Source organism: Nilaparvata lugens, chromosome 4 (assembly GCF_014356525.2).
Source record: "Nilaparvata lugens isolate BPH chromosome 4, ASM1435652v1, whole genome shotgun sequence".
NCBI lineage: Eukaryota > Metazoa > Arthropoda > Insecta > Hemiptera > Delphacidae > Nilaparvata > Nilaparvata lugens.
Window position 1 is genome coordinate 12,318,946 of NC_052507.1, and position 23,758 is coordinate 12,342,703.

At 32.7% G+C, this 23,758-nt stretch overlaps 1 protein-coding gene across 1 annotated transcript in view; it reads right to left on the reverse strand.

Annotated features, from left to right (window-relative positions):
* Positions 1-23,758, reverse strand: part of LOC111049323 (DE-cadherin) — a 477,993-nt gene that overhangs the window by 279,148 nt on the left and 175,087 nt on the right. The window contains exon 3 of the mRNA XM_039426678.1: positions 8,695-8,785. The gene's annotated coding sequence lies outside the window, so the exon portion shown is untranslated. The remainder of the gene's footprint in view (positions 1-8,694; positions 8,786-23,758) is intronic.

Genomic DNA, 23,758 nt, shown 5'->3' on the forward strand with positions numbered 1-23,758 from the left:
TATTTGTACCAAGTCAAACGACCTCCTGTCAATCTCTATTCAATATTATATAGGGTGACCCACGATAAATGCAACAGCTGAAGACCATTTAATTTAATTCTTGATTTAGTTTTAGTTTATTTAAGCTCAATAAGTAAAGATTGATGTGATGAGAAGAAATTTAAAATAATGAAATATCTATAATAGAACTAATGAAATCAGTGGAATGGTGCATTTCCATTGAACGCTAACATATTTCCAAAGAGGAAATACGTTAATGAGGAATAGGGCCTATAGGGTAATTGGGTTTCAAAAAATCCAGACTTACCCCAGACTTTAACTCAATCAAAAATTAGTCTAGACATTGAAGGTTTTCTGAGAACATTGACAGATCCATTACGGGGCAACCTACTACTCCAAAACCAAAGTAAAGTTACTACAGTAACAGTCTACTACAGTAATTGATAACAGGTTAAATTTGATTCTGACTTTGACTAGACTACTGTCTACGGACGTAAATGGAAACTGAATGGAAGCTGATGGGGCCGCAGAGAGATATGTCAGTGTATGCTAATTTGAGTGTGTTTGTGGATGTGTGTGTCAGACAGTCTAAACAGACTAAAACAGACAGTCAGTTAGACTTTGGGTCTAACAGACTCAAACCACGGTCCATGAGACCTCATGTGACAGCACATTTCGGTATTAAAACTCTGTACACTTACAAACTGGGCACACTCTATCCCAACTCAATTTTTCACCTGATGGCGATATCGGAAAATGTCCAGTTTTACTCAGTCTGAGTTGCTAGTACATGTCTACCGTATTTAGATGATGACAGTATTGTTCACCATGCTGGAAATTCTGTTTTTATTTCATCATCTTTTTCGACCAACATTACCATTTTATCGAATCATTTTCAACTGACGTCTACTCTACACTCCTTTTAACCATGTCTGAAACGTTTTCTTGGTAACCATGTTCCACTATTTTCCACCGTGTTTGAAAGACTAATTATTTCCAAACTGATGTTCTTGGAAAAGTCTCTTCTCTCTCATTTTCAACTCTTTTTCTTGGAAACCGCATCATGAAAAAAGTTTACATAAAGACTCACTTGTTCTACTATGAAGCCTTATTTCATGTTCCTCTTATATTTTTCATTGTACTCGTTTCTCTTTTATGAACTGTTAGTACTCTTTGAAAAATGTATTCTTCCTTCGTTTCTTATCATTTCATGTTCTCGTATTTTTCATTGTACCAATTTCTCCTCCTGGTTCTGTTACCATTATTTGGAAGGTATATTTTTGCTTAAATAACTCATTTTAGCTTGTTCTGCATTTGTTTTATAAACATACACGACCGTGTGTTTGTCTCGTTTAAAATGTTAGTTGCCTTGTTTATCTTCTATTCTTCAGTTTGTCTACTTCTTTATTGGTGTTGAGTGTCCTGAGTACAGTCTTTTTCCTATTCTAATCTACACGGTCCTTGTATAGTTGTGTTATTATACACACCTAGTTGGTGTCTTTCCCAGTCCGATATAATTGCTAGCTGCTAAATAAAAATACCTAAGAAATAATCAATTTAATATAATTATTTCGATAGTTGTAATAGTCATATTCAAACTTATTATTTAAGTAAGAAACGTGATTCTTACGTGATCGACTAACAGAAATAGTAGGATGACTGAAATTATTAGAAATATGGATCATGAGGAATGAAAAAAAATTGTGAAGAGAATGGGTAGAGAAAGAATGAACGAAAAATTGCTTGAAAGTCAGAAAATAAAATTCCATAGATTGTAGGCTAGATCTATGGTATTGGTAAACAACTTTGATAGTGAATTATTACAGGAGTCTTACGAAACTCATGAGATTGATAATGTTTTCGATTTTAATCCTCATAACTACATCGATGAATTAAATATAAATCTTTTCAATATTTGTCATATGAACATCAGAAGCATGAATAAGAATTTTGATGAATTTTCTTATATTATACAAAATTGTAAAACTGCATTTGACATTATCGTCCTTAGTGAAACCTGGAGTGATGAAAACAACTTTAATTACAATCTTAATGATTATTCTGTTCATAGCGCACCTGGCAAACTTAATAAATGTGACGGTATCTGTGTCTTTAGTAGGAATATGCATAAAATCAATCTTATAAACTTTGAAATACTTGAAGCTAACTCTCTAATACTCGATATGTCCTTACTGAATTATAATATTGAATTAACCATAGTAGCTATTTACAGATCACCTTCTTCAGATTTAAATATTTTTATCAATAGTTTAAATGAATGTATTGATTACCTGAATGGGATTAAAAAACAAAACATAATTATAACTGGTGATTTAAACATAGATTTAAACCGTAACTCAAACGTTGTTAATGAATACTTCAACTTACTTTCATCTAACGGCTTTAAATCTTACATAAATAAACCTACTCGAGTAGTTAATGGCTCACAATCTTGCTTAGATCATATTTTCTACAGAAATTCTTCAAATTATATTAATAGTTCTATTGGCGCAATAATTAAAACAAGTATAACTGATCATTTTATAATCTGTTTGAGTTTGGGTATAGAAGAGACTGTAAAGAAACCACAATTGACAATGAGGAATTATAAAGAATCGATTAATTTCAGAGAATTAGCTACAAATTTGAATAATTACAACTGGTCTGATGTAGATTCCCTAATTGATTCGGATGTTGATGATGCCGTGGATCTCTTTGTTAATATACTAATAACTGAAATAAAGAAAGTTACTTACATCAAAACTTTATCACACAAAATGAAACCTCTTAAACCCTGGATCACAACTGGTCTTATTACTTCCATAAGAAATCGTGACCGCATGCATCAATTACTAAAAAAACAACCTTTCAATATAATTCTCAAAACCCAATATATTAATTATAGAAACACTTTAAATAACATGATTAAGCAATGCAAGTATGACTACTACAATAACAAATTAAATCAGTGTAGAGGAAATTCTAAAAAAACATGGGAATGCATAAATGATTTATTGAATACCAAACGTAAAACAGGTATGCCTAACATAGATTCTGAAATTCTGAACCATCATTTTGCTCATATAGGACAATTGTATGCAGATAAATTGATAAATAATAGCCCTGTCAGTGACAGACAACATACCCATATTGACTCTACTGTTCCTTCATATAATTCCTTCTTTCTATCCAATACAGATGAAAATGAAATATTCCCCACCCTAAATTCCTTAAAAGCTAGTTCTTCTCCCGGTATGGACACCCTAACCCTACTTGTCTCAAAAAAATTTCTCCATTTATCACTGAACCTTTGAAAAAAATAGTTAATAAATGCTTTCAAATTGGCTATTTTCCAAACAATTCAAAGTAGCTAAAATCGTTCCAATTCATAAATCAGGTGATCCAACTAATCCTACCAATTACCGACCAATTAGTTTACTTAATAATCTAGCGAAAGTTGTAGAAAAATTATTAAAAAATAGATTAGTGAGTTATTTGGACAATTCAAAATTATTAATGTCAATCAGTATGGTTTTCAAGCTGGAAAATCAACAGAAGATGCTATATCTAAACTTTTGGAATTGGTAACAGATAACTTCAATAACAAAAATAAACGCTATCAACTTTTCTAGACCTGGCCAAAGCCTTTGATACTATCTCTCAGTCCAGGCTCTTGAAAAAAATGGAACATCTAGGTATTAGGGGTTGCCGCTAAGATTATTCCATTCCTACCTGTCTGATAGGTTTCAAATACTCACGATTAATAATAAAACTAGTATTAAGAAGCTCTCCGAGTATGGTCTTCCACAGGGAACAGTTCTGTCTCCTATACTGTTTCAAATTTACATAAATGATCTACTTAATTAAAAATAAGAAATTGTAACATCATATCATTTGCAGATGACACCGCTTTGGTTTTCACAGATCGCACATGGGAGAACATGAAAATCACAGCTGAGAATGGTTTGAGGGTGGTACATTCTTGGCTGAATGAACATCTTCTAACTCTAAACACAGATAAAGCGTCTTCATTACTTTCTCCCCAAACGCATCAACTCAACCACAGTCACTCAATACCATTAAAAATCCATTTACTAAATTGCAACAGTGAAAACCTATGTTCTTGTCCGAAAAGATGGAACACCCATATATAACATGTGTAAAAAACTAAGATTTCTTATTTACAAATTTTATCAAATCAAACAACTGAACAATGTAAACATAACAAGCTGATATACTACTCATATGCACAATCGGTATTACAATACGGTATTCGGGCTTGGGGAGGTGCTTTGAATGCTCATTTTAACAAACTTTTTATTATTCAAAAGCACCTAATTAAAACTATCCTAGGTAAACCTCGTCTGTATCCAACTAAATATTTGTTCAATGAGTTTAAGGTATTAACAGTTCGTCAACTTTATATCAAAAACCTAATAATTTTCATTAAAAATAATAGACGTCTTTTTCTTTTCCGTGATACAAATCTCAATTTGCGTCCTTCCGAAAGAGATTTGAAAACATAAGAATGGATCTCAATGTTTGCAGAAGACAATACTTTTACATAGCAAATAAATTGATTAACAACATTCCAGATTACCTCATTGAACATATCAATGGTAGATCCGATAAATTTTTCAAAAGAAGATCTATTGAATGGATAATAACCCTAAAATAGAGGATAAAATTTTTGATTAATTCATATTATCTTTCTCTATCAAGGTATGTTTTGCTGGCACTCTTGCAGGCTCTTCTCTTTCTTTCTCTTTCCCTTTCTCCTTCTTTTCTTCATCTCTTTCATTTAATATTATGATATTGAATTTCTTATTATTTTTTGTTAATGTAATGTTGGCAACTCTCACCTGCGCACAGGATTTTCCTTGCAGGTGATTGGTTTCTTGTATTTTTGCTGTTCAAGTGAAATTTTGAATGTATTGGTTTTGGAAGAAACAATAAAGTTTTGAATTGAATGAATTGAGGCTAAGATAGACAAGATGAGAACTAATAAGGTCTATACTGAATTGCGTTGATCAATGTAGGAGTTTGTCAAAATAAATTTTAATCACCGTTTCTATTGATGAATGAATAATATTCAATATTATTTTGGTTTTAGAAAATAATATGTTCTTAAAATTAAATTTGACTCGTTCATTGCCGATTTCTGGAGATTGACCGCATTTACTCTAGCCACTTAGTTACTATGATCAATGTGGGAATTTGTAAAATGAATTTTAATCACCGTTTCTATTGATAAATTAATAATATTCAATATTATTTTGATTAGCTATTGAAAGAGCTTAATAGAAGTACAATGAGGCACGTAGAAGAAGATAGATTAAACGAGACTTGATGGCAAAAACTAACTCAAAATACAAAAAATGAAATACAAAAGACTGAAAAATGATCGAGATGTTGAAGAAACGTTAAATGAATTGTATTAAAACAGAATAATAGAGAAGGAAAACGTTGAAGAAGGATCCGAATGACAAGAAGAAGGACTGAGACCGAGCTACAAGTAACTGTTTGAGCTAGAGTACACCCAACTTTATAATTTATGCAAATTTGGAAACTAGATCAGGCCAAAACGACAGATAATGTATGCAATGTTGCTAGATATATATGTATTCGGCTAGAATATAGATATATGAACGCACGTTAAATGGCAGTGACTGGTCTTCTTACTGCTCCTTGGAGAGAAGATACCATTACACAGCTGACAGAATGAGAGAGAGAGTGGTGATTGAGTGGAGGGTAATGAAGCGTAAGAAATTTCTCTGACACCCTCTCACTCTATCTCAAAATTATTCCACCCTTCCCAACTCCTTAAAACCACCTCAAACCCCAAAAACCCTTCTCTCCTTTTTTGGGGGCCCTGAATCCTCATCCCTCTCTTTTTCACACATACGATACTCACACCTTCTCTAAACATTTGTACTATTCAACTATTGGTGTTCCTCTTCCTTCTCAAACCCCTTCAACACATTCAAGTCCCCTTTTTAGGCCCCAAAAACCCCTTTCCACTATTTTTTTTTTTTTGAGCTTCAAGCTTAGATTCTGATAGAATACTATCTATCATGTGCTATCTATATGATTTTTATAAATTCCTAGTATAATTTTATAAGTTCCTTATTTCAATAAGGATTTTTTAAATTTATTTCATAAAACAGTTGTTATAAATTCAAGTTGTCTCATCATAGCCTGTGGTGAATCATTGGTTATGGAAACGAGGCTTCAATATAATTAAAATAAACGGCGTTTCCATATTGTACAATAAACCGGCGATTCCATTGACCGAGCGAAGTGAGGTCTAAGATTCAAGTCGACGGGTTGGCATTTCTCTCAATGTTTAAATGTTTGAATGTTCAAATGTTTATATGTTTTTATGTTGCGCATTTGCGGCAAAACGCGGTAATAGATTTTCATGAAATTTGACAGGTATGTTTCTTTTTTAATTGCGCGTCGACGTATATACAAGGTTTTTGGAAATTTTGCATTTCAAGGATAATATAAAAGGAAAAAGGAGCCTCCTTCATACGCCAATATTAGAGTAAAATCAGACTATAGAATATTATTCATCATAAATCAGCTGACAAGTGTTACACAGATGTGTGAAGAAGCCAGTCCATTGCTGTATTTCCATAAGGTCTATAGTTTCAATCAGGTACTTGTGAATACTTGAGAATACTGCATGTGGTCTACTGTTCATAGAACTACTAGTTTTAAACGAGAATGAACAGTTGATATTATATCAATAAACCTGTATCAGCTACCGTCTATAAAAGGCATTGATAAGACAGAGGATCGGCAACGTTGATCTCCTATCTTTATCCACTGCCATTATAACGAGGACCTCTCTATAGAATACTATCTATCCTGTGCTATCTATAGAATTTTCGTAAATTTCTAGAAGTTATAAGTTTCTTATTTTAATTAGAATTTTTTTTTAAATTATTTCATAAAGCAGTTGTTACAAGTTCAAGTCGTCTCGTCTATCCTAACCTGTGGCAAATTAGTGGCTATGGAAACAAGGCTTCAATATAGTTAAAATAACCGGCGTTTCCATATTGTAGCCTACAATAAACCGGTGATTTCATATTGATAGGATTCCAGAAGTGAGAGTTTCCAGACCAAGCAGATTGTGTCACAATTTGCTATGCTTATTATATACGTATCTACAGTATATACACATATACTAAGTGCCTATTATTCATGCAACTCTGCCGAGAATCGTCGATGACGCACTCTGTCAGTAGTATTCAACATTGAGCTCAAGGTCACACTCCAACTATAGTATGATTCACGTCAAACTGTCAGTCTTGCTAATAGATAACATGAATGCTTCCCCATTCAAACAATGCTGATAGTATGAACTTTGAAGTGCATCTCACTATATTCCGTTTGAACGCGGAAGTTGATGAAAATGTTTCAGAATGGGTGTAATCATCATCATACTCAATGGTCAGCTATGTTATTCATTATCTACAATATAGCACCTTCATGAAATTTATGTTGATTACATGTAAAACACTTTTACATACTTTGAGAGGCTGTATTGAAAGCTGCGATAACATTGACTGTCAGTATATCTATATTCAGTTAGTGAATTACAGTGTAAAAGTTTGCAAATCTAAAGGTGCGTACAGATATACGCGCCGCGAACATGAGCAATTCACTTTTAATCAGCTGACTATATCTGTATTTTCACAGAAACGGTAAGATACAGTTATAAAAAGCTTGGCATCAGCTGATCAAAAGTGAATTGCTCATGTTCGCGGCGCGTATGTCTGTACGCACCTCTAGAAAGGAAAGTTGTTATACTGTGGTAACTCCGTGATTAGTTTCAAATGTGTACACACTAAATTCTTATAAATACAGGGTGTCCCACGGAAGGTGTAACAGCCTACATAGAATTTGCAATAAAGATGTATAGTAACATTTTCTATACAAATGTTACTATAACCTTAGCTCTCAAGAGGTATCCATTTTTCGATATCTTTTAAAAACTTTATCAACTAGAAAACTAAAAATAAAATTCATGAAATTCTTGTTAATGTTTTACAGGTAATACTGACCTATTGATTGAGAATTATTAGTAGAGTTATCTAGAATAGAAAATCTAGAGTTTCATGAAAATGATGAATCACTCCCATGTAGCAGAGCAAGGAATGATGATGATAAATATTGCAAAAATATTCGGACTTTCCAAGAACATATTTGTACCAAGTCAAATGACCTCCTCTCAATCTCTATTCAATATTAAATCTGTGGTTTTTTGACAATTTCTCAGTCTTTTTCATTTAATATGAATATTTACCACTATATCAACATCTCAACTACACAAAAAGTAAATCTAGAATCGTTCTTTCCCCCTATTAACAGACATTGGGTGAAAATCAATTTGTATTTTCCGAGAATGAGACTAACAAAATCAATTCCGATGAATGGAAAGAGTTACTACAATAAAATAGTCATGATCTATTCAAATAGAAGAGGGAATTTGAATCTAAAAAGTCTATTTTATCTAACCTAACCAAATCTCATCTAATTTGAATCTTGATGAACTTTTCAATCTATTCAATAAAATATAATCTATATCTAGTCAGTCCAATAAACCACAAGATTTTACTTGAAGGAATCACGTTTCTACTGTTAATAATTTTAATAATGAAAGTATTAAAGCATATAAATACTCACAGTTATACAGGAATTTGTGAATCTCATCTAATTATGTCATTAATTAGAAAGAAAGCTGCCAATCGATATTCCTTGGATTTTGTTTCCTCACCTACAAAAAAAGAGAGAAACAGTCAATAATTGAAAGTATAACAGGATTCATTCAATAACACTGATCAACATCGAAATATCATTATGGACAAGAAATTCATTTTTTATGTATTTATTTACAATGCAAATAACACTAATGTAATAACATTGGTAGATAAAATAATAAGGTAGTCCTTGTGCTATTTTCCTTCCAAATTTATAGGTGACAAAGTCCAAGATAAGGTTAGAATTTCACGTGTACAATTTTAAAAAACAATTGGTCCAAAATAAACATTAAAACTATAAATTTTGAATTTAGATGGCTTAAATTGATAAATTAATTAACGAATAATATTGAGTTATTTAAGAAATTTGGAACTATTCAAGAAACACAAACTCGTAAACACTGCTGAAAAAATTTCAACAAATCATAATATACAGTAATCTTAACTGATAGCTTCTTCTTTGCGTGATGAAATGGATCCATTTTCGACAACAATAAGTTCTCATCATTGTTATGAGGCGTCCCTAAGTTAAGAAACATCTTTATTTGAAATCTTTTTCTTCCCATGGTAAATTATTGAGTAGGTCTAGATACGATATACCGGCAAATGACAAAATCAACAGTTTATTTATCTATTTACAGGTAGACAACAGTTTTTCCCTTATATGTCTCCTCAAACTGCTTTTGGTAGAGAGTTAGTTTTGGTAGAGAGTTAGTGGGGATGATATTTTTAATATTCTTTCCGAAGAATGGACATTGATATTCCAAAGCTCCGCCAATTTTGTAGATGCATAACAATATAATTATTATCTATAGTTTTATATTACAACTTGCTTTTTCATATCATATCCAGTTCAATAATTATTTCTTAGTCTATATATGTAAATTCATCTATAATTTTGCTGTATTGTAAGCTATTGTATATAGTGTATAAGCCAGTATATATTGTAATCTACATAAATAAAGTACTCAATCAATCAAACTGTATTGATTAAGTTTAATGAGGCTGTTAAGATTGAGTTTCAGTTGAGATGAAGTGATTCAATCTTAATATAATGTTTTGTGAACTTTATGAGATGTTGTATAGCCCACAGTTCATCTAGCATTAAAGTAAATTTGTATGACTTTTATTGGTTGGGAGACCCCTACAGGAAGGTCCCACCTCGTCTAAATATAATACTGTATGGTTTTCATATATAATTCCTGTATGGTTTAAGCCGTAAATGGGCAATTGCTAATGTCATCATACTTCAGCCGGGACCCACAATCAACTTGCCCATCCGATAATACAGGAGTGATTTGGCTGAAAACTTTTGTTCATATTTTGGTTTAATCCGGTATCTCTAGTCTGCTATGCAATGCCACTCATCATCACTCCATTTAGAATCAAATGATATTGAATACAGCATTTATGTTATGTCAATGTAACTTGTATACTATAGTTTTATAGAGTTCATTTCAATCGAGTTATAGATAGTATATCAATTGATTTGAATAGTATATAGGCTTCAGTAATAGGATTCATGATATAAAATTATTCAAGAAGTACACAGAGATGATTGAGTAAATGTCAAGCTACTGCATGCAGTACATGAAAAATAGACCACTCTATATGTCAAGCATTGATCAAATAACATAGCATTATCATCCTGATGTAGCATTTCATAATGGTTCACATAAATTACTGTCCTGAAAAGAATAAATCAGCAGAGAGGATGAAGAAGTAGCCTTTGTGAATCAAGTAAAAAAGAGAGGAGAGGAAAATAAGTGAAAATGAGAAGAGAGGGTGGTAGAGAAAGTGTGGGAGGAGGTGGAAGTGACAGAGAGAGAGAGGGAGAGAGAGAGAGAGAGAGAGAGAGAGAGAGAGAGAGTGAGAGTCTGTGTGTGAGAGGGGGAAAGGGACAGAGAGATTGATTGATTTAATTATTAAATGCCAGGTCTTGAAAAACCTATGACATTAAATGACATTACAATTATACATTGCGAAATTACAAAATAGTAATAATAGATCAAAAATATTATTCTAAATATACAAAATAAGAAATAATAAGTAAACTCAGTAAAATTAATTGAAAAATATAAGCTAAAACACAAAAAGTATAACCGCATTGCAATTGAAAAATATTAAGATATACGAGAAAGGAAGAACATTATTGTAACAGATTTATAAAAAATAATAATAATAATAATAATAAAAAATGGAAGAAAGTTATGATGGAGGAAGAAACAGATGAAGAAGAAGAGTACTAGAATTGAGAAAGATAATTGAGAGAGAGAGGAAGAGAGAGAGAGGAAGAGAGAGAGAGTGAGTGATAGTGAAACTGGGACAAAATAATGAGAAGTATAATTGTGAAAAGGGAAGGAGGAAACATGAAACAGAAAAATAGAGAAGAAAATGAATGACAAGAGATATTGTGAATGAGAGAGGAGGACAAAAAATGTAACACCAATGAAGGAGAGAGACAAAATAATACAAAATTACTCCAAGTAGAAAAAGACAAAAGACAATACCGTACTACAAGACCCCCATTCATCATAATACGTATTGATTATGTACTCCACAGGTGAACTCGGTTCAGAAATATGCATAATTCATTAGCTGCGAAATGATTTCCATTCATTTGTGAATAGGAACATCGGAATTCAATACTTTTGTCCGCTCCAGTTATATTCATAGGAGCATACATCATAACTCAGCCGAAAAAGGGATCTGCCTATTGTGAGAACGTACGTCGTTCCATATCTACGGCTGAATACATACGATTTAGAGTATGAACTGTATGTGGCACAATAAAATATATTTCACAGGAAAATGATTTATTATTAACTTCCACTGGAGACGTTTTGGGAGTCTGATACCAATACTAATGACTGAAAACGTTTACAAAAGAGTTGATTCCATTGAAAAATTATTTATTATTAGGTTCCGATTTGTGGCACAATAAAATATATTTCACTGGAAAATGATTTGTTATTAATAGAAACACATAACTTCTACTGGAGACGTTTTGGGAGTCTGATACCAATATTAATGACTGAAAACGTTTACAAAAGAGTTGATTCCATTGAAAAATTATTTATCATTAGGTTCCGAAGAGACGTTAGGGATATTGATAACGGCTTTGATAGGAATATATGAACAAGAGTAAATGAGGATCAAATCAAACCGTTTCCACTGAGGGTCAAAAAAATGTGGAGTGGTGAAAGGTAGTAGGGTAAGAGGTAGAGGAAAGAGGGACATATAAGATACTGCATTGTAAAAGAAAAGACTTGATATCATCAAACCCACTAATTGGTTAGAATAATTTAACCGACTTGATTCGGTTGTTACACCATTATCAATCTCTAGTACACTGAAAGCTTGAAATTTAACAGCAGGATATACTATGGGGAGATTCCATATGAATTGTCATCAGCATTTGTCCAATGGAGGTTGAGCTCTACTGTCATTGGACGAGAGTAGACAGTAGCCTAAGCAATCTCAGCCAATGACAGTCTCAACCTCCAGTGATCTCAGCCAATGACAGTATAGAGCTCAATCTTAATTGTTCAAGAGCTAATGGCCATTCGTGAGGCCTTGAATATTGGGCACTCCCATACTATATAATCTGCTATTTAATGAATTTATATTACATTACTACATATCTTCATATGACATTATTTCCAATCTTTGGAAATCGTAGAGCATTCTCAAATTGAATGATTTGAAGTGGTCACAATAGTATCTAGAATGGCTAGAGTAAAAAACGGAAAATATTTAGAAATCTGGGCTGAAAAGAGTCAAAATACACTGAAATAAATTAACTTCAAACGCTACAATGTTAGAATACTCGAAAAATAACAAATTTTAAAAAATAACATTGTTTTAAAAATATCAGATTGTTTTGGATTATTAATTACAATGATGAGGATGTGAAGTTGGAAAGCTCTCTTTATTTATTTGATAAAGCAAACAATGCAATAGTTGAAAAACAGGCTATTGCCCAAAACTTCTAATCCCTAATTTTTCACTATCGGTTACTCTCATTAGCATAGATAAATACAGTAACACGATAAATAGATTAGTTAGGAATTGATCAAGTGATTTGATAATTCACTTGATGAGCTAAATTGAGCAACACTTTCGATTGAAAAAATTGTTGATAAACTAGTAACAATCAAACTATAAATAGTTTTTAATAAAAAATTACAAATAGTAACAATGAAATTTCAATAAATTGATGCATTTCAGAGAATTCAAGGACGTTGCAACAATAGGCTGACACGGAAGTGTGTCATGCGGGATGACCTCATTAATGACCGCCATAAAATGTCATACTGCATACAAGGAAATGCACTCCATTGTTAATTGAAATTTATGAGATATTTGAATCGATGGTGCGAATATTTAGAGAGAAATATCAGGTTTTGTTGATGATAACTCCGAACTTCAAATTCCTCATATAATACTGTAGAGGCCATAGTTGTTGTAATTTGAATAATTATATTAATTTCGGATTTTCGTTATTTTCGTATTTATTCATATTTCAGGAATTCTTTCCCCCTACCAACAATTTTCCAATGCAAAACTGAAATTTGATCAATTATTATTGTATATAAAAAATTACTGTTGGTAAGAACTTTTTATACTAGTAGTTTTGTAAACAATAGACCTCACCTAGTATTCTCATCCACAAGTACCTGATTGAAACTATAGACCTCATGTACAGCAATAGACTGGCTTCTCCACACATCTGTGTAATCACTTGTCAGCTGATTTATGATGAATAATTCTATAGTCAGATATTCACTCCAATATTGGCGTATGAAGGAGGCTCCTTTTCCCTTTTATATTATCCTTGAAATTAAAATTTCCAAAAACCTTGTATATACGTCGACGCGCAATTAAAAAAAGGAACATACCTGTAACATGTCATGAAAAACTATTACCGCGCTTCGCCGTAAATGTGCAACATATAAACATTTAAACATTAACAGAAATGCCAAACCGTCGACTTGAATCTTAGACCTCACTTCGCTCGGTCAATTATTCAAATAAACACAACTAGTTTCGAGCACTCATGTTCTTTTCAAATGTCGTAATCAGATTAGTACTTCAATACTAGTATCCTTTTAATATTTCTCATATAAACAAAACTAGCTTCGAGTACCCATTTTTTTCAGGTGTCAAAATCATATTTCGACCCTTGGAAATAGCATAAGTAGGCCTACTAGAAACTAGATGTGTTTATATGAAAACTATAAAAAGTACTAGTAATTTTCTTTAATAATTGAACATCCAAGTAGACCATTAAAATACTTTATTCATCTATTCATTCATTACTCGTGATGCAATCTTTACAAAACATGAAGCTAATATTAAATAAATTAAATAAAGAAATGTTTTTTTCCCAAAAAACTAAAACTACTACTGTACATCAATTACAGAAAATATGAGATAGTTTACAATTACATACAATAGTTAGTTTCAGAATATTGTATCAATCGTAATACCACAATCAATACATCATTTTTAGTGTCAATATGAAGAGAAGTCAAAACGAACATTACATCATCATTATCATCTGCACATTCTTTTAAACTATTTCAAGCTGGGAATAAAAAACTTGAACTTTATTTCCTCCATGGATATTTTCCTCTCCTGCAGTACAATGAACTCTTCACCCCAACTTTTTCAAACGAATGTATTAATTTATTTATTACAACACTAACTATCAAAAATAAAACTCGACAAAATCCAGAGATTCCCACACCAAACATTCTAAAAACCTCCCTGCTATTTTTTGCACACTCCAGAATTTTATCACCATTGTCCCTATTCTAATTACAGTGTATTTGCGAGTATATTTTTCTGCGGTAGACCACGGGACGCGAGTTCATTGCAACAAAAACCGCACCAGAAAGACGATTCTACGCTACGGTCTGTTTTTATCTCATTCCTACGAGTTCGGGGGTTATTTCCAGGGTACACCAACCTTCCCCCCTCTACAATGAGTATCTTTTATTCTGCTCCCCGTTTTAATGTCGCTAGGGTACGAGGAGGGTGGAAAACCACCTCCCTTCCCATACCCCTGAATCAGGAATCATGATCTGCTGGAATTCTTTTCCCCCCCTCGCTAAAACAGGGGGTTATTGGTTGAGGGGTGGAGGGTGTAGGTTATCGTAAAATGGAATGAGTCGTTTTCATGTGAGAGGTACAAAAAAAAGAATATTCTAAAAAAAGAACACCTCACACCCCTACGTTCTTTTCATGCGCCTAATGTGCTCTACATATTTTTTTTATTGCGACTTAATGTTAATTTGTGTGTTTTTTCCAGCTGCAAGAATAGGACCACTATAGTGAAATTCACTTTCAACTGTCAGCAGGGGGAAGAGTTGGTGTTATTTTCAAGGAATGCTGAGTGAACCCCTCTATGGGTGACCAGCAATTGAATGCAAGATGGTTTCTATAAAAAGTGTGACAGTGGAATAAAAAAAACCGTAATAATAGGCTGTTGTTATTGTTGAGAGACAAAATATGAGGGTCATTGTTCGGAAAAATATTCTAAATCATTAAAATGGTATCATCGTTGACATTGCAGGGCCTATTCAAGTTGGTTTGTACTCCAAGTATTCAGATATGAACATATATAGTACATTTTTCAAGACTTGAGTATTTCAAGTTGGGAATTTGTGTGGAGTTGAACAGTTGATAGAAAATAAAAATATTGTTGACATTGCGCATGTTGAGAGACAAAAAGTTGGTTCGTACTCAAAGTATTTAGATATGAATATACAGTATATTTTTCGAGACTCAAGTATTTCAAGTGAGGAATTTGTAAGGAGTTGAACAGTTTATCTTGGTAGAAAAGCCAGGAGGGTCTCAGTTCTTCTAGATATCATTCATCCTGCCTATAAGATTAAATAAATGAATGTTCATTCCCCCCCCCCCCAAAAACTAGAACAACAACATCATTCACATAAAATATTAGATAAATTACAATAGTTAGTTACAAAAAATTTCTTATAATTTGTCCTCTACAAAAAACTAAAACAACTACATCATTCACATTAAATATTAGATAAATCACAATTACATACAATAGTTAGTTACAAAAAAGTTCTTATAATGTGTCCCCCACAACATGTTCAGTGTTCTCTAAGTGGAAATAGACCTACTCCAATATGGCGTACCATGTTCTAGAGTGGGTAGATGAACATAACCTAAAAGTTTCTGTTTAGTTGTTTCAAAGGTAAAAGGGTGGGTTAGGGAGGTTGGGTTTTTGCATACAAATGGCAATATGTTGGTATTATTAGAAATGATTTAATAATATTAGATAATTGACACAAAGTACGTGTATATTATTATTCAACACGTTGAACAAACAGCTGATCAGGATGAAATTGATTTCACCTGAAACACCAATGGTGTTAATGGTAGATGATTGAATAAGATAATGATAATGATAATGGATGTATTCATTAATGAAGTATGATACTGTCATCCATTGCGAATAGTCAGGTCTCATCACCTTTCAAAGCTTTATTTAACACGTGAAGAAAATAAAAAATTTATGAAACTGAAATAAAAATAATGAATATTACCCGTAATGATATACCCTAGAAGTCCTGATAACAATAATAAATCAATTCTTATTTTATTATTAATTCATACAAAAAGTACATCATAAAAATTATAGGGAGAGAAAAAATAAGGTAGCCTTGTGCTATTCCTCTCCCAAATTTATGTAAGGTTACACATAGTCCAAAATAGGTTAAGTCTTGTAGTTCACAAAATTCTAATTTCCATGTTGAATTCTCCTCTCAGTGCACAGTCTCTAGATTTCCCTGCAAAACCTCAATATTTAAGTCAAGAGCCGAATTTTTTCTCTGGAAAACTTTCAAATCACTCAAGTAATCAATGATTATATGAATGATTCCATGAAAAAACCAAAACTTCTCAAAATTGAAGGACAATTTGACAGCTTCAATAGTTTCCACTTGTATGCAATCCAATATCATGAGACAACCCCTCTGTCATGACCCCAAGTAAATGAAATTTAGATACTGTTTTTGGTGAGTTATAATGATATTATCCATGATGAAACACTAGAATATTGTCTAAAAGTATCACAAATTCATTGAAAAGTTACATACATGTTTCATCACTCAAGGTGTCATCTCCAGTGTGAAGATGACATTGATGATGACACCATAGATATTGAAAAATGTATGTAACTTTTCAATAAATTCTTCATCCTTTAATATGATCTTCAGGAGCCAGGATTCTGCCGTGTGAAAGAGGCTTTATTCATTCAAACAATAAGTACATCATCGAAATGATAGGGAGAGCAAAAATAAGGTAACTTTGTGCTAATCCTCTCCCACATTTCGATAGTCTAACATAACACACAGTCCGAAATAGATAACGTTAAATTCATGATATTCTTACAGAATATTTTAGTGTTCACTTATTTAATAGACTTGATAATTCGAAACGAAGTAAGTAGCCTAATATAGGGAATTGGATACATAAATCAATCTCCATCCTTGAATTTACCAACTCATCAGGTACTAAAGGGAAAAGCTTAAATTTTTTCCACTTCCAATATAACCACTACTAGAACTGTAGTAGTCCATTGAATATACCTTTCAATATTCCTCAACTGTTGAGTGAAAAAAGGGAACGCTTTCCAATCAACCACCCTACAAAGGGGCACCCTAGCACCGTTGGACCCCCCTTTTTTTTCCCTCTCGTCGTAAAGGGAGGGGGTGAAGCGGCATCTATCTGAAGAGCCTACTTCTGTCGTTTGCTCGGCTACATTTTTCATTAAAGTTTTCCGATTGCGTAGAATTTACTACACCGCTAAAAGCTCGGCTGGCTATTTACAGGTATGGGTGGAGGAAAAGGTATATCTATAGATATTGGTGAAGCAATGGGTGTAATATGTTGGTTGCTTGCAACATACCGTACATGTTGCAATAAGATATAGATATAATATAATTTGAGAAGAGGATAGTTGACGTTTAAGGCATCAACGAACTGAAACAGAGTTTCAATAAAACGTCAACTAGTTGATAAAACAGTGTAGAATTGAACGCATTTACCGTACATGTTGCAATAAGATATAGATATAATATAATTTGAGAAGAGGATAGTTGACGTTCAAGCCAGCAACGAACACCTCAACAGAGTTTCAATAAAACGTCAACTAGTTGATAAAACAGTGTAGAATTAAACGCATTTACTGTACATGTTGCAATAAGATATAGATATAATATATTTGAGAAGATGATAGTTGACGTTTAAGGCATCAACGAACCAAAAAAGAGTTTCAACAAAACGTCAACTAGTTGATAAAACAGTGTAGAAAGAGAAAATAGAGAGAATTAGAAAGAGAAAATAAAAACCCTTCTTTTTAAATTGTTTTTTCACAATTTTGAAAAGGGTACTTTAAGGGATTTTTATTCTTTATTTCTATCATATCAGTGGCTCACTACGAGATTTGTGATACATACTACATCAAATACGTAGATATTGATACCACGGATTATAGATATATACGTCCAATAGATTATATGTAGTTGTATAGGCAAAAGTAACGTATTATGAAATTATAGATATATAAATCAAATAAAAAGGTATACAATATAGTTAGTGTTGGTTACAGTAACCTACTATTGAATAATAATACATATGTACATCAGACACATAGATATAATCCTGTGTTGCGACCAGAGTGTGGATATGTACATGATATATAAAGATATAGATTAGCACTTGGAAGTGTGTAAGCTATGGTAGGACAGACACGCTCAAAGAGATTTATTAATTTACTTTATGATAGCCTACTGTCCTATTCACAGGCTGTGATGGGGTGGTGTGGGTTAGGACTGCTATATTGCTGTTATGCTGGGGAAGCACTTCTGGTTGTTGGCGGAAATCAGGGAGAGAGGAAGAGAGAGAGAGAGAGAGAGAGAGAGAGAGAGAGAGAGAGAGAGAGAGAGAATGATGATGAGAGTTCGGGTGAGAGGAGAAAGTGATAGTGGAAGATCAGGAAGAAAGAAGGCGATGGATGAATGCGAGGTAAGAAGACGGTAAAAGAGGAGGAGATATATGAGAATAATAAACTATACTACATTGTAAATAAGAGGAAATTTTCGAATTTTGAATTTTAACTTAGCACATTATATAAAGTGAAGGTACTTATGAAATAAACAATTGACCGACATAATTATTAAAGGAACGAAAACTCTAATATTTAATCAATCATCAACGTTGCTTCCAATTAGAAACATCCCCTCCTAAACAATAAACTATCACGAGAATACATTTATTTATCTTACTGAAGGGTATCTTAACCCACTTTCGAAAACTGTATTGAATAAACGAAGATAGAAGAAGTTTGAAGAGAGCACTGTACAAAAAATGATGAATGATACAAAAATAAACAGCGTAAAAAGTTTGAGCATGTAATGGATAAGCAGAAAGAATAATGATTAGCGTGAGAGGAAGCACGTGAGAAAGAGTGAGAGAGTGTGAGTGGCTGAGAGAGAGGGATAGGACAATAGAAGGATGGGTAGCTGAAAGGTATTCATCGATTTAGGAAAAGCTATGAATTTTTTATGAGTTGTGCCACTACGTCACTCACTCAGGCTGTGAGGTGGCACGACCTCCAACCTCCAACCTCCAACCTCCAATCCAATCCACATTCCATCACAGTAGCCTGGCAAACTAGGCCTTAAATATACATTAATTCATAATATCTATATCATACAAATTTGGGTGTGACTATTGAAGTCCTATGAGATTAGAGGAAACAATAATAAATAAATAAATAAATAAATAATGTTCAATAAAAGGAAGTAGCCCTTAAATAGAGAATAGCCCTTAATAGGGAAGTAGCCCTTAAATAGAATAGCCCTTAGAAACTAGCCCTTAAATGATTATACATTAATTCATAATATCTATATCATACAAATTTAGGACTATTGAAGTCCTACGAGATTAGAGGGAACCATAATAAATGAATAAATAAATAAATAATGTTCAATAAAAGGAAGTTACATTTGTATTATGAATGTAATCATTTTTTCCCTACAAATGATTACTATGATTAAATGATACCATGATTATATTATAAATGTTCATTATTACATGTTCAATGATAGCACATTATATTATGAAAGTAATCTTTTCTATCTACAACTGATTACTATGATTACGTGATAGGTACTATGATACTGTAATTTTCAGTTAGTTACTAGTATATTTTAGTATATTGAGCTGGGAAGTCCAGTCCCACAAGATGTCAAATCATTATCAATTGATAACTGAGTAATATTATAGTGAGCTGTCATTTACCCACGATATTGTTACTCTTGTTCATAATCAGTAAGAGGAAAATTTTGTACAATAAACTTATCTATTTCTGAAGAACCCAGCTATCAAACCCTCAAACCTCTTCAATATTGAGCATCGCCTTAAACTGTAATCATTGGATAATTGGGAAGCATAATATACGTGCTGCTGATATTATTGTATTACGAATAAATTGTCAAGTATTAGAATGGATGAGATCCGTTCAAATGCTCCTGAATATTTATGAAGATATGAACAAAAATCCTGGAAAATTGAACTGTAATCGGAGATTATAAATGAATTGGATTGAAATATTGTTGTCATTCATGTAGATTCCCTCAAACATTAGTAAACTTGTTGATCTCATCTGTAAATATATCATATCTTACATTTTTATTTGCATGCTATGTGTACTGCTTGCCCAATGATGATGTCGAACGAAAATCTTTGAGTTTTGAGTTGATTTAGCATTGATTTAGTTAGTTTAGCATTGATTTAGTTAGTTTAGCATTTCAGTTGATAGCAGTTGCTTGAAATCTGATTCAATATTATTATAAGGTGCATGCAGACTTATGCGCCAAGACCACGCGCGCATTTCGCTGATGCTATTCTTATTATAATATCTATATCTGTACAGAAATTGTGAGATGCAGTTATAATAACAGCTGATAAAAAAGTGAAATATAGACAGAAATGGTACAGAAAAATACAGTACAAAAATCAGCTGATGCTATTCTATTATGTATCTGTACAGAGATAGTAAGATAATAATATATAATCGAAGCATCAGCTGATGAAAAGTGAAATAATAGACAGAAATAGTCAGAAATACAGAAATAGTAGAGGAAAAATACAGTACAAAAGTAGTAAGGTACAGATAGAATAATATATAGCCGTCTTTTCAAAAACGCCTACTCCGATTGGTTCTCGTGTAATTAATCACGGTTAAAATTTAACCCGGCTGTTGTGCAACCGGGCCATAATAAACATAGCATCAGCAGATGGAAAGTGAAATGCTCGTGTTCATGGCGCATATGTCTGAACTTATCTAAACTGAAGTCTATTCATGTTTTCTATAGTAAACTCAAACTTCCAAGATTGTTTAAACGTGAAGTATTGATGCTATCTATCTAGACATGGAGAAAAGAATACTACTATTTAATTTCCATCTAGCAGTTTACCCTGTTGTAAATATTTGCAGTAGCATAAGTCTTCAGGGTGAATTAAACAATTTAATTTGGATTTTCGTTCAATAATAACTACTATTTATCATTTTTTGTCTCTTCACATATTCGTTTTAAATAAAAACACTTCACTTATATGGGCTACTTTTGTACAAATTAATAAAAACAATAAAAAAATAAATTGATTTATTCTTCCAATTTATACATTACACATAATCAGAAACTATAAATAGTAGAGTAGATAGTATTATATCACAGCAACAATATTGCAAATTATAAAAAAAAGATAATAATAAAATAATACAATTACACGTTGTACAAAGAAATCACAATAACTTTTAAAGTTTTTAATAATAAAGGGTACTATACAAGTTTTTACATTGTTTTTATTAATTCGTTTTAGATATTATTTATGTCCGCTATAAGGAACTCTGGAAGTTATGAATGAATCTTGTCTGAATAAGAATAAGAATAAGAATCTTCATTGGCCATTAAACAAACATAGATGTAATAGGCTTCCTAAGTTAACATAATACATAGATATATAGTCAAACATATATCACATAAAAACATGAAAATAAATTTTAATATAGGTATTCAAGCTACAATATCTACTGAGTACAGTATCTACGCTCAATTATACAACTTCACATTATATTCTATTATACTCTATTCATTCGATGATTCAATCGGCGAATTCCATTTTCTAGCCTCTTAATGAAATTGAACTCAGCTAAAATATTAGTTTGGGCTTTCATACAGAGCCACAGAGTACAGCGAAGTAGCAAAGACACAATTTTCATTTTTTTTCAGCCGACGTCGACGCCGACGCCATTTTGCATTAAACTGTATTTTATAGAATAAAAATGGCGGCGGGTGCACGTTTCGCAAGCGGGACGACGACGGCAGTTGAAATTATGTGCATTAATTTTTGTAAGCGCGGTGCCGAGTCGACGGAAGCGGCGATAAGAAACCGCGTGCACTGCTACAGCGGCCGATTCACTTCAAACTGGTGGCAGTGTTCCGATGGGAGGCATTTGTGGTATGAGAATTAGGATCACTGACAGTGTGAATGAATATCACAGTAGAGGAAGAGAGAATGAGGGGGTGAAATGGAGAAAGACTGAGGGAGAGGAGAACGAGAGAAAGAGAGTGAGTGAGAGAATGGAATGGGGGAGATATAGAATCAGCATTGTTTGAATGAAGATTGCTGACAGTTTAAAATGAAGATTAATGTAGAGGAAGAGAGAGGGAGAGAAAGAGAGAGAGAGAGAGAGAGAAAGAGAGAGAGAGAGAGAAAGAGAGAGAGATTCAGATTGAGATTCAGATTCCTTTATTCATGTGTTTAACAAAACATAATTCAACTCACGTTCTAGCATTAAAAATAAATACAAGTAGCGGTAAAATGACATGGTGAATCATATTAAACTAATGAGTTCTACAATAATATTGAGCAAGAAAAATTATGAAAATGCAAAAGTTAAGGTACTACTGTAATGTTTTCACATGACACGGTGAAGTTTGGACCTTAAGAAGTCCATTCTCAGAGAGGGTATCAAGGGAGAGATAGAGAGAGAGCGAGAGAGAGAGAGAGATTGATTGATTGAGTACTTTATTTATGTAGGTTACAATATATACTGGTTTATACACTTATATACAATAGCTTACAATACAGCAAAATTATAGATGAATTTACATAATATAGACTACGAAAATAATTATTGAACTGTATATGATATGAAAAAGCAATTTGTAATATAATAACTATAGATAATAATTATATTGTTATACATCTACATAAATTGGCGGAGCTTTGGACATAATCCCACCAACTTAGAAGGAGAGAAACAAGGAGAAAACTTGGTATTGCTATCCAAATTTCCAAGGTTATAGTGAGCACAAGAAAAAATAAATAGAAAGAGAGGAAAAAACGTGGATGTTAAAAGAAGAACTAGAACGAGGAAGGAAGAAGAGAAACATTGTTAAGAGACATAGAGAGTAAGAGAGTGAAAGAACGAGAAGCAATTAGAACTAGTGGACGTGGATGATAAGATGATAACCAGGAGTAGAAAGAGGAAGAAAGAAGAGAACATTATGAAAAGAGAAAGAGAAACAACAAGAAGTGTGTCTGCCGTGGAGCTGAACTAAACGTGATTTTACTATAAACGCGTCCATATTTGCTATATTCAACATAAGATCGTTTATTCTTAAGAAACAATTATAACTAGTGGACGTGGATGATAAGATGATAACCAGGAGTAGAAGGAGGAAGAAAGACGAGAACATTATAAAGAGAAAAAGAGAAACGAGAAGTGTGTCCGCTATGGAGCTGAACTAAACATGATATTTACTATAAACGCGTCCACTAAACATCAACTGGCCTCTATCACTGGACTACAATACAAGCCGGCAGCTACCAACCTACCATGTTATCAATGTCCATTCTTCGGAAAGAATATTAAAAAT